The 13,132-nt window shown below is 43.0% G+C and overlaps 1 pseudogene; it reads left to right on the top strand.

Annotated features, from left to right (window-relative positions):
- Positions 1–524: 524 nt before the first annotated feature.
- LOC136150960 (nuclear pore complex protein Nup50 pseudogene) overlaps positions 525–13,132 on the top strand; it is a 49,777-nt pseudogene continuing 37,169 nt past the window's right edge.

The raw sequence follows: 13,132 nt of genomic DNA, 5'->3' as shown, positions 1-13,132 counted from the left end.
GAGGCTCCCCTGGGTGGAGGGAGCCAGTGACCACCATGTAGCATGAGGTATCACGTGGCCTCGATCCCCTCAGCGTGGGCTCCAGTGGACGGCAGGGAAGGGGTGGCCGGTTAGCCAGAACGCATTGGAAAGGTGCCACAGGCAGTGAGTTCCCATTTGCTGAACAAGGCAGCAGACTGCTGCTGGTACGGTGGGGTGGGTTTTCCTGATTGCCCTGAAGACAACAATGGACCGTGTTCCATGTGATGCCACACTGGTGTGCAATGTACACAGACACTTGGAAGAACCAGAGCAAAGTATACTTGCATTACAGCAAGGAAACCCCATGGCCCTGAAGAACCCAGTATCTGTAACAGCGAGGTGGTAGGTGACGGTGATGATGAACATTATGAGACTGTGGGTCCCGCTTGTCAGTGAGGCCGGTTGTGCAGCAGAAAGTGACGCATGAGCAGTCTATAGCTTAGGTGGGCATCCTCAAGGGGCTCCCACTGGGACTGAGTTCACGACGCATTGACCATATCGATATGTATCGACGTATCGACCACTCAGGTGGAGTTGGTCGACTTGGGTAAGCAGTTTCAGCAAAAAGAGTTTCAGCTTGGCAGCTTGGCTTTTGCGACTGTGGGACACAGGGGTGGGCCGATGCCTGTGGGGGGTTTGCGGGTCCTTACTGAGAGAAGCAGAGGAATGGCATGTGAGACGCCAGTTTGAAAATGTGAAGACCCCTAAGGGGGCTCATGCTGGCAAGGGTCCCATCCGGGATGCACGGATGCAAATCTGGGCTGATTTGTGCAGAGGTATACTGGAAAGGCTGTGTCTTTTGTAGAACGTTGTACTGTAAAGGCTGCGTCCTGTGATGTAGATTGTGCTGTAAAGGCTGTGTCCTGTGATGCAGACAGTGTACTGTAAAGCCTGTGTCTTCAGATTCAGAAAAGTGTGACCATGTGGGTGGGCTATGAATGCCACAAAAATCCGCTCCATGAAGGGATGGGTCTAGCGCCTGTGGGTGGTTTTGTTAGTCCTTAGTGAGAAACCATGCAGGGGTGGAGCTGCCCCTGAGGAGGCTTTCCTACAATTTCACAAGGACAGACGGTGGGCTGGACTTGGCCATGAAAGATAAAGGCACTCCACATGCAGTGGCTTCCCTGATAGCTCAGTCGGTAAAGAATCCGCCTGCAGTGTAGGAAACCCCGATTCTATTCCTCGGTTGGGAAGATCCGCTGGAGAAGGGACAGGCTACCCAGTCCAGTATTCTTGGGTTTTCCCTGTGGCTCAGCTGGTTAAGAATCCACCTGCAATGTGGGAGGCCTGGGTTCAATCCCTGGGTTGGGAAGATCTCCTGAAGAAGGGAAAGGCTATCCACTCCAGTATTCTGGCCTGGAGAATTTCATGGACTGTATAGTCCGTGGGGTCGCAAAGAGTCGGACACGGCGGAGCGACTTTCACGTTCACATGCAGTGGGTGGCTATTCTAGTCTCATGAGGGCAAAGACTGCAGCATGAGTTCCAGGTGCTACGTGGTGATGGGTTTTGCTATGTATCGGTGATGTAGCGGTTTGCTGTTGTAGCTGTTGTTGAGGGATGTGGGTTCAAGAGGCAGCATTGTGCAATGGGGGATGCCTCCAAGCGCAGAACTTACATAATCTGTGGGGTGGAATGTAGGGAAAGAGCAAATTAGCCAAGATGGCATGGTCAGGCTCTCTTGCCCTACGGCCTCTCGCTCTTGCCCCGCGTTTTGTAAATAATGATGATGTAACAACTGCGCTCACTTTAGCACTGCGCATGCGCGCCAGGAGGGATTCGCTTGGTCCTGGGTACTTAGTGCTGAATGCTTGCATGAGCTTGACCTAAAAAGCCGCAGTCTTACTGCTGTGTCGTGGCTGCGTCAGTTGGGTCGGTCACGAGAGGAGAGCACACAGCGCGTCCCGCTACAGCTGCTGCATCAGCCAGGAGAGAATACTATTATGGCCGCCGTGAGGTTGTGGCCAGGAGTGCGGTTGTGTTGTGTAAGGTCGTGCTGTGGATGCTGCGTCACCCAGGAGAGAGGATAAATGTGTCCACAGTTCCCATGGTTCCTTAAGCCTTCTTCCAGTGTCTCAGCTCACGACTTGCCTGCCCTGGGTTCAACTAACAGTGCGGACGGTGTGAACAGCGGGACACATGCCCTCCTCTAGGCTATCTTCCCCACCCAGGGATCGAACCTGCGCCTCTTATGTCTCCTGCCTTGGCAGCGGGGTTCTTTACCACTAGCGCCATCTGGGAGCCCTCTAACCAAGGCAGATGGTTGTAATTTTGCCATCTTCTGAACTCCTGTGGCTTAAAATGGGAAGTTAATCACCTTGTGTCTTATAGTTTTTAAGTGTTATTCTGAGCTTCATTGAGATGTTCTGCTGCTACTTCACCTGTCACATGTTAATTTCTTAGGTCCTTGGGGGGCAGAGAGTATGTATTTTACATTGTAATGTATTTCATAGCCTCTGGTACTTAGTAAATTTGACTAAATGGTGGATGATTTAAGAGGACACAGTGATTTCTATCTGACATTAAGATATCTTGTGTTAATATCTGGGACATAAGTTTTTAGGGACATAAAGTTGTGTGGAACGCTTTCTTTGTACCAAGTGCTGAACAGAGTAAAGGAGATAGGCTGATGACATATTTTCTCAGGGAGCTCACTTTAAGAGAGATGAACATATAAATAAATACACACACGGGGTGGGGTGGTGTGCTTCCATCAGCAGTAGGCATACCTGTGGCCTGAGTAAGGTGGTGTTCTCTGCCCAAGGAAGCAGGGATGGGGATGGGAGAAGGTATCCAAGAGCTGGTTTGTGAAGAGTAAGTACTTTGCTCAAGGAATGGATTACATACTGTGTGCAGGCATCAAAACTGCCCTGTGATGTACATAACAACTCATTGTTGTTATTCAGTTGCTCAATCATGTCCAACACTTTGTGACCCTATGGATTGCAGCACACCAGGTTTCCTTGTCCTTCACCATCTCCCAGAGTTTGATCAAACTCATGTCCATTGAGTCGGTGATGCCATCCAACCGTCTGTCATCCCCTTCTCCTCCTGCCTTCGATCTTTCCCAGCATCAGAGTCTTTTCCAGTGAGTTAGCTTTACGCATCAGGTGGCCAAAGTATTCGAGCTTCAGCTTTAGCATCAGTCCTTCCAATGAATATTCAGGGTGGATTTCCTTTAGAATTGACTGGTTTGATCTCCTTGCAATAAAAGGTACTCTCAAAAGTCTTCTCCAACATCACAGTTCAAAAGTATCAGTTCTTCGGTGCTCAGCCTTCCTTATGGTTCAACTCTCACATCCATACATGACTACTGGAAAAACCATAGCTTTGACTAAACAGACCTTTGCTGACAAAGTAATGTCTCTGCTTTTTAATATGCTGTCTAATTTGGTCATAGCTTTTCTTTCAAGGAGCAAGTGTCTTTTAATTTCATGGCTGCAGTCACCATCTGCACTGATTTTGGAACCCCCCAAAATAAAGTCTGTCACTGTTTCCATTGTTTCCCCATCTATCTGCCATGAAGTGATGGGACCTGATGCCATGATTAGTTTTCTGAATGCTGAGTTTCAAGCCAGCTTTTTCACTCTCCTCTTTCACTTTCATCAAGAGGCTCTTTAGTTCCTCTTCCCTTTCCAGCATAACGGTGGTGTCATCTGCATATCTGAGGTTATTGATATTTCTCCCAGCAATCTTAATTCTGGCTTGCACGTCATCCAGCCCAGAATTTCAGACGATGTACTCTGCATATAGGTTAAATAGGCAGAATGACAATATACAGCCTTGGTGCACTCCTTTCCCAATTTGGAACCAGTCTGTTGTTCTGTGTCTGGTTCTGTTTCTTCTTGACCTGCACTCAGGTTTCTCAGGAGGCAGGTCAGGTTGTCTGGTATTTCCATCTTTTTATGAATTCTCAACAGCTTGTCATGATACACACAGTCAAAGGCTTTAGCATAGTCAGTGAAGCAGAAGTAGATGTTTTTCTGGAATTCTCTTGCTTTTTCTATGATCCAACAGATGTTGGCAATTTGATCTCTGGTTCCTCTGCCTTTTCTAAATCAGGAAGTTCTTGGTTCACATACTGTTGAAGCCTCGCTTAAAGGATTTTGAACATTACCTTGTGAGCATGTGAAATGAGTACCATTGAACAGTAGTTTGAACATTCTCTGGCATTGCCCTTCTTTGGTATTGGAATGAAAACTGACCTTTTCCAGTCCTTTCATAGAAAAGATTATTAGTATAAAGCATAAAAGCTAATAAACAATGTACAAGTAGAAATAAATATTAATTTTAAAAATAATAAATAACAAAAATTTGCTTTCTGAAAGTCCATTTACATGAAATTCCTTCTATTTTCCTTCATCCTTTCCTCCCTCCTCACTCTCTCTCTTAATTTCTTCCTTCTTCCCTATTCAGGTCAGAAATCTGAAATAATCTTAAAAGCAGTTAGGATTTATTGAGCACTTCCTGTGTGTCAGGCTCTGTGCTTCTCCTATCCTGGTTGACCTCATCTGACCCTCATACGACCCAGTGACTGCAGCAGCATTTCTTTTCTCTCTCTCTGTCTTTTTTTGCTACTAGTTTACTTTTTAATCAATTTTTATTGGAGTACAGTTACTATACAATGTTGTGTTAGTGTCTGCTATACAGCAAAGTGAATCAGCTATCCACACACATATATTCCCTCTTTTTTGGATTTCCTTCCCATTTAGGTAACCATACAGAGTTCCCTGGTGACTCAGAGAATAAAGAATCTGCCTGTAATCCAGGAGACCCTGGTTCCATCCTTGGATTGGGAAGATCCCCTGGAGAAGGGAATGGCTACCCACTCCAGTATTCTTGTCTGGAGAATTCCATAGACAGAGGAGCCTGGAGGGCTACAGTCCATGGTGTTGCAGAGTCAGTCACCACTGATCGATTTATAGAGAGCATTGAGTAGAGTTCTCTGTGCTATGCAGGAAGTTCCTATTAGTTATTTATTTTATACATAGTATATATACTATATATATAGTATATAGTATATATATATAGTATTTTATACATAGTATATATATATATTATATATCAATCCAGTCTCTCAGATCCTCCAACTTCTCTCTTCCCCTGGTTATATCCATATGTCCATTTTCTGTATCTGTGTTTCTATTTCTACTTTTCAGATAATTGCATCCATATCATTTTTCTAGAGTCCCCATATAAGTGATATCATGCTCTACCTGGTTTTCTCTTTCTGACTTACTTTTACTCCGTATGGCAGTCTCTAGGTCCACCCATGTCTCTGCAGACGACACAATTTCATTCTTTATTATAGCTGAGCAATATTCCTTGTGCACATGTACTACATCTTCTTTATCTATCCCTCTGTTGATGGACATTTAGGTTGCTTTCATGTCCTGGCTATTGTAAGTAATGCTGTAAAGAATATCAGGGCACATATATCTTTTTGAATTATGGTTTGCTCTAGGTATATGCCCAGGAGTGGGATTTCTAGGTATTATGGTGGTTCTATTTTTAGTTTTTAAGTCACCTCCATTTTGTGTTCTCCATAGTGGCTATACCAATTTACATTTCCATCAAAATATAGGAGGGTTCCTTTTCCTCCATACCCTCTCCAGCGTTTATTATTTGTAGATTTTTTTAAACTTTTAATTTTATATTGGTATGTAGATGATTAGCCATGTTGTGATAGTTTTGAGAAGACGACAAAGGGACTCAGCCATACATATACATGTATTCATTCTCCCCCAAACTCCCCTCCCATCTAGGTTGCCACATAATATTGAGCTGCTGCTGCTGCTGCTAAGTCGCTTCAGTCGTCTCTGACTCTGAGTGACCCCATGGACTGCAGCCCACCAGGCTCCCCCGTCCCTGGGATTCCCCAGGCAAGAATACTGGAGTGGGGTGCCATTTCCTTCTCTGTAATATTGAACAGAATTCCATAAATTATATAGTAGGTCCTGATTGGTTATCCATTTTAAATATAGAAGTGTGTACATGTCAATCACAAGCTCCCTAACTAACCTTTCATCCTGTCCATCCCCACTGGCAAATATAAGTTTCTTCTCCTAAGTTGGTGAGTCTGTATCTGCCTTGTAAGTTCACTTGTATCATTTCTTTTTAGATTCTGCATGTAAGGAATGTCACATGATATTTCTTCTCTGTCTGATTTAATTCACTCAGCATGACAATCTCCAAGTCCATCCATTTTGCTGCAAATGGTATTATTTCATTCTTTGTAATGGCTTGGTAATATCCCACTGTGTATATATGTGTGTGTGTGTGTGTGTGTGTGTGTGTGTGTGTGTGTATACATGCTGCTGCTAAGTCACTTCAGTCGTGTTAGACTCTGTGCGACCCCATAGACGGCAGCCCACCAGGCTCCCCTTCCCTGGATTCTCCAGGCAAGAATACTGGAGTGGGTTGCCATTTCCTTCTCTAGTGCATGAAAGTAAAAAGTGAAAGTGAAGGCACTCAGTCATGTCCGACTCTTAGCGACCCCATGGACTGCAGCCTACCAGGCTCCTCTGTCCATGAGATTTTCCAGGCAAGAGTACTAGAGTGGGGTGCCATTGCCTTCTCCGATATATATATATATATATACACACCACATCTTTACCCATTCCTCTGTTGATGGGCAATTAAGTTGCATCCATGCCCTGGTTATTGTAGATAGAGCTACAATGAACACTGGGGCACATGTGTCTTTTAAACTATTATTATCTCTGGGTAAATGCCCAGGAGTGGGATTGCTGGGTCATATGGTAGTTCTATTTATATTTTTTAAGGAGCTTCTATAGTGTTCTTCATAGTGACTGTGTCAATTTACATTTCCACCAAAAGTGTAGGAATGTTCCCTTTTCTCCACATCCTCTCCAGCATTTATTTGTAGATTTTTTGATGATGGCAATTCTGACTGATGTGAGGTGGTAACTCATTGTGATGGCATCACTGATTCAGTGGACATGAACTTGGGCAAACTCCAGGAGATGGTGAGGAACAGGGAAGCCTGATGTGCTGCAGTCCATGGGGTCACAAAGACTTGGACGTGATTTGGCGATTGAACAACAATTAGTGATGTTGAGTGTCTTTTGATATGTTTGTTGGCAGATGAAAGTCTTCTTTGGAGAAATGTCTAGATCTTCTGCCCATTTTTTGAAATTTTTTTATATTGAGCTGTATGAGTTGTTTTTATATTTTGGAGATTAATTCTTGTTTGCAAATATTTTCTTCTATTCTGAGGACTGTCTTTTCACATTGTTTATAGTTTCCTTCATTGTGCAAAAGCTTTTAAATTTAATTAAATCCCATTTGTTTATTTTTGTTATGATTTTCATTACTTTAGGAGGTGGTTCAAAAAAGATCTTGTTGTGATTTATGTCAAAGTGTGTTCTACCTATATTTTCCTCTAAGAGTTTTATGGTGTCTGGCCTTACATTGAGGTCTTTATTCCATTTTGAGTTTATTTTTTTGTATGGTGTTAGAGAGTGTTCTAATTCCATTCTTTTAGGTATAGCTATTCAGTTTTCTCAGCACCACTTATTGAAGAGACTGTCTTTTCTCCATCATTGTATGTTATTGTCTTGTATTTGCACTTAAGGTAATTACTGATATATATGGTCCCATTACATTTTCTTAATTTTTTTTTTAGGGCTTTTTTTTTCTTTTATGCTTCCCACCTAGAAAACTTCTTTTGGTAATTGTTGTAAAGCTGGTTTGGTGGTGCCAAGTTCTCTTAACTTTTGCTTGTCTGTAAAGTTTTGAATGAAAGCCTTGTTGGGTAGACTATTCTTGGTTGGAGGTTTTTCCCTTTCATCACTTTAAATATATCTTGCCACTCCCTTCTGGACTGTAGAGTTTCTGCTGAAAAATCAGCTGATAACCTTATACTGACTCCTTTTATATTAATTGTTGCTTTTCCCTTGCTGCTTTTAATATTTTGTCTTCGTATTTAATTTTTGTTGGTTTGACTAATATGTGCCTTTGTGTTTCTCCTTGGGTTTATCCTGCACTTTATGGGGCTCTATGCACTTCCTGGACTTGGCAGACTATTTCTTTTCGCATGTTAGGGAAGTTTTCAACTTCAAATATTTTCCTCAAATATAAACTTTTCAAATATTTTCTCAGACCCTTTCTTTCACTTTTCTTCTTCTAGGACTTTTATAATTCAAATGTTGGTGCATTTAATATTATCTCAGAGGTTTCTGAGTCCTCATTTCTTTTCATTTTTTTTCCCTTATTCTGCTCTGCTTTAGTTATTTCCACGTTTCTATCTTCTAACTCACTTATCCATCTTTCTAGTGTATTTTTCATTTCAGTTGTTTTGTTCATCACTGATTGTTTTTTCTTTAGTTCTTCTAGGTCCTGGTTAAACATTTATTTTACTTTCTCAATCCATGCCTGCACTCTGTTTTTGAGATCTTGGATCCTCTTTACTATCATTACCCTGAAGTCCTTTTTTGGTAGATTGCCTGTTTGTTCTTCATTTATTTCATCTTGTGGATATTTACCTTGTTCCTTCTGCAACATGTTTCTCTGTTGTCTTATTTTGTCTAACTTTCTGTGCTTGTGGTCTCATTTCTGCAGGCTGCATGGCTGTAGAGGAACTACAGGTTTCTCTTGCTTCTGCTGTCTGTCCCCTGGTGGGTAAGATTGGTCCAGGGACCTGTGTAGGTTTCCTCATATGGGAGACTGGTTCCTGTCCTCTGGTGGGTGGAACTGAGTCTTGTTCCTTGGATGGGCAAGAGCATGTCATGTGGTGTGTTTTGGGGTGTTTGTGAGCTTAGTATAACTTTAGGCAGCCTGTCTGCTGATGGGTGGGGCTGTGTTCCTGTCTAGCAGGTTGTTTGGTGTGAGGTGTCCAGTACTGGAGCCTGCAGGTGGTTGGGTGTAGCTGGGTCTTGGTTTCAAGATGGAAAGCTCTGGGAGAACTCACATCAATTAATATTCTCTGGGGCCAGGAATTCTCTTGTGGTCTCCTGTCTTGAACTTATCACTCTTACTAGAGAAGCCCAGGCCTGTCCCCTGTCTGGGAAACCCAGAGCCCACAAGCCATGCATCACAGACAAAAGGGAAAAAACAGAAGAAAAAGAAACAGACAAACCAAACTTAAGACAAGTGATGGATGCTAAACCAACCAAACAAGAGAGATAACAACCAAACAAAAGAACTTCCCAAACAAAAAGAAACCATGAAAACAAACAAAAACAAACAGAAAGTCAACTTAACAAAAAGTAAACATAAACCAAACACCCAAAAACAATCATATAAAAATTAAGAAAAAAACACAAAGCAACAAAATAGTAAATTAAAAATAGAAAATTCAAAAATATATTAAAAATGTAAAGAAAATCTAAGTAAAAAATCATCAAAGAAACACAAAACAGCAAGCACAGGACAAAATGAAAGAAAAAACAAAATGAAAACAAAAAAACCCCAAAGAAAATAATAGTAATAATATTTTCCTGAGGGCTCTGTTAGTATCCTTGCCCCCACTGTGAGCTACAGCCAAACTTCGCCTCTTCAGGAGGCCCCCCAATACCTCTAGGTAGGTCTCTGGACCTGCTGTTGGCACTATGGAACCAGCTTAGTCTGTGAGACAGACTCACGTGTGACAACATCCGTGTATATTTTTTTCCAAAGTCCAAAGCTGCTTAAAGCTAGACTATGGGAGCACTTATCATCCATTTAGATATTCCACAAATGCAGGGTTTACTGAGGAAAATACTTAGACTTTGTCCTCAGCTTATATAGCTAAATAGATTTCCTTAGTTGCACAGTCCCTTTGTGGGGGCTGTGCTTTGGTTTTGGCCAAAGTGGAGCTCAGCTTTGGTTGAGGCCCCACCCCAGCATGTGGGCCTACCTCAGGTATACCTTCTCTGCCCAGGTGAGAGCCGGTGAATGCAGCAGCTGACTGGGGCACTTATTTGCTCAGGCTGGGAGGGATAAGGCGGCCATAGCTGGGGCCTGTGGTGGCAGAGACCGACAGAAAGTTGCAAAAGACTGGGATGTGCTCACTCTGGTGGGAATCCATCCCAGTGCCAGCAGGGGGTTTCCAATGGTGGCCCTACCCCTTGGGTGCCACTCTACAATGGCACCTCATTTCCAAGGCAATCCATGCTGCTTTTAGAAGCATTCCCAGCTGTGGAGTCCCTCATTCCTGTCCCCTCAGGTTGTCTCTGAACAGCCAACAGTGGCACTCTTCCTGGATCTGCTTTCCAAACCTCATGCTTCTGCACTCAACCCTGATTAGCATTGGCAGCTTCCTGGGGTGCCAAGGGCTGATCCTGGAGGAAGTTTTGGCATGGACAGTGCATGTGGACCTTCCAGGTCCTTCATAGTGGGGGGCTTTGGCTTGAGGGACTGGTGAGCCTGCTCAGATGGGTGCCCCTCCCAATGCCCATGGCATCAGGGGCTAGTGGGTCAGGGAGAGGTTTGCAGTAGTGGCTCTGCCTCTTGCATGCCACTCAACAATGGCACCTTGCTTCTAGAATGTCCTGAGCTTCTTCTGAAAACTTGCCTGATTGTGGAGTTCCTTACACTTGTCCCTTCAGGCTGTCCCTTCACAGCCAGCAGCTGTCCCTTCCCTGGGTTCACTCTCCAAACCCGACTTTACAGCCCCCAGCCCCCTCCATACCAGGAGACACACAACTCAGGCAGGGGTGCAGAGGGCTACAGCACAGACCATGGGTGCACAGTTCTTACATTTTCCTGCCTTTCACACATCGGTTGCTGCGTTCCCCTCTGGTCCTCTGAAGGTCCCTTTCTGCCCTTGCTGATTTTCCCATGACAAATGGACTTTTCTGAGTACGAGAACCTCTCACCTTCAGCTCCCTTCCAGAGATGCTGGTCCCTTCCTGTTTTCTCTTTTCTTTTTTTTTCTTTCTTTCATCCTATCTGATTGTGTGGGGATTTTTCTTGGCCCTTTTGGTGCCTGAGGTTTTCTGCTAATTTTCAGTAGGTGCTCTGTGACAGTTGTTCCATTTGTAGGTATATTCTTGATATACTTGTGAGAAGAGGCAAATTCTTCATCCTCCAATTCCACCATCTTGATGCCTCCCTCCAGCAGCAACATTCTGATGAAGACCCTAGGGCTCAGGGGAGAAGATGACTTGCTCAAGGTCAGCCAGCTGGTGTTTGGCAGAGCCCAGCTCTAATCCCGTTTGTCTCTGAAGTTCTGGCAATTAGTCACAAACAAGGCTGCCTTCCTCCCTTTTCCCAGCTCCAGTCTGAAACACTTGATGCATCACACATCCGGAATTTTAAATTCTTTAATATTTTGTATAGGTCCATTCATTTACCAAAGCCCCATTCAGATGCAAACAGTACTTCCCTGGGTAACTTCCGTGGCCTCGCAATGGGCCTCACTTTCTTCTAGGACTCCTGTCTCATTGATGAATTTCAAGGTGACCAGCAGAGAAGGCTTTCAGGGCTTCCAAACATCTATTAGACACTTAAGCAAGACTGAAGCTGACTGTCCAAAACAACAGGTTTTGAGTCACTGCCCTATAGGGTCCTGGCTGAATTCAGAGAGGAAATGAAATCATGAAAGGTAGGAATCTGGGAGAGAGGAGACTGGGGAGCAGAGGGTAATACTTAGGAAACCTAATGAATTATTCTCCATTTCCTTGAAGGCTTGGCATTAGATAAATAAAACTTGAGAATGAACAAGGTAATTTTTAAATTTAAAGTTAATATAAAGAAAACTGACTTGTAGATGTTCATATGTGCATTCATGTCTGAGCCTACTCCTTGAAAATCACAGTAGAAGACTATGTCCTAATTTTTTCACATTGTGATGTGATTTTCTGAAGCTGTTTTTGAAGTTTCCAGTTTCCCATACTGTCAGACATATGTGTTAGTAACAGTTCAATAACATGGTATTAGCTTAGGTAAATAAAGAGTAATTGGTTTGAGTCTTCCCTTCATATAAAACCTTCATATATTCCTTCATATTCCCTTCATGTATTAACAGCATGGGGACTAAGTAATATTATATCTTCTCACCTCCTTTGGTTTGTTTAGACTGCAGTTGGGAAAAACGATCACTTTCAGGAACCAAACCCTCTAGTGTCTGACACTCAGCTGCGAGGTTGTCTGGGCCTCCCGTTGGGTGTGGTTACTTGACGTTTTCAGGGATGTGTTTTCACTCTAGGGCTGGGCCTCTCAAACAACTCTAATTAGGAAATTAAATGAGTGTCTACAATTTGAAGAATTTTGTCTTCACCCTTTTCTCTTTTCTCAGTCTATGTCTTGACCAGACCATTTTATACTATAAAAATCCTAAATTAAAAAGCAGATTTGAGATGAATGATGCATTACTTTTGCTTTGTCAATTGTTCTTTTTGTCTAAAATATAACAAGTTAAAATCAACATAGAATTATAAAAGCTACTCTATGTATTTAATCCTCGGTGAACTATTATGCAAGCTTGTTCAAATTGTTCCTAAATAAATCATTTTTGTATATCTATTTAAACTGTGAACTGAACTTTTACTCTCACTTTTGATAGACAGTTATCATAAATGTCTGCGCTTTTCTCTGACTTTATTTTTTATAAGCCTGAATCAGACCACGCTTTTTAAATTATGTGTTTGTCATGCTTGGCGGCTCATTCACTGTTTGGCCATTCCTAAGCTTCTGTAATTCTTTTGAGGGCTCCAAAAGGTCACTGTGTGCCCTGACCTCCTGCTAGGTGGACGGCTTTTTTCTCTCTCCAGATGTTTTCCACTTCAAACTTTTATAGCCATAGCCTGTATACAAGTCATATATGAATAGTGTCAAGTATCATTGTCCAGCAGTGAAATTAGGACCCTTCCAAATTGGAGGGAAATGTTAACAGAGAGCAACTGTTGTCTTGCAGTGTTTCTCCTGGCAAGCCAGCTCTGAGCAGGCTGTTTTCCCTTCAGCCATCTGTGCTTCCATAAACAATCTGCAGCGGTTTCTTCTGCTCATTCAAATTCTAGCAGCTGGCTTCCCGTCTAAGTTCCTTTGATGTTGTGACACCAGTAGCAGCGCTCTCATGAATCTTGGTGTTTCTTTCTACTTTGGGGGATTATATCACCAAAGATGTTAAGTAAGTAGTTCACTGGACTCTTCACACATAGGGATTCTGC

The sequence above is a fragment of the Muntiacus reevesi genome, chromosome 19 (assembly GCF_963930625.1).
Source record: "Muntiacus reevesi chromosome 19, mMunRee1.1, whole genome shotgun sequence".
Classification (NCBI taxonomy): domain Eukaryota; kingdom Metazoa; phylum Chordata; class Mammalia; order Artiodactyla; family Cervidae; genus Muntiacus; species Muntiacus reevesi.
The sequence above is the reverse complement of the archived record's forward strand: the minus strand, read 5'-3'. Positions and strand labels throughout refer to the sequence as shown.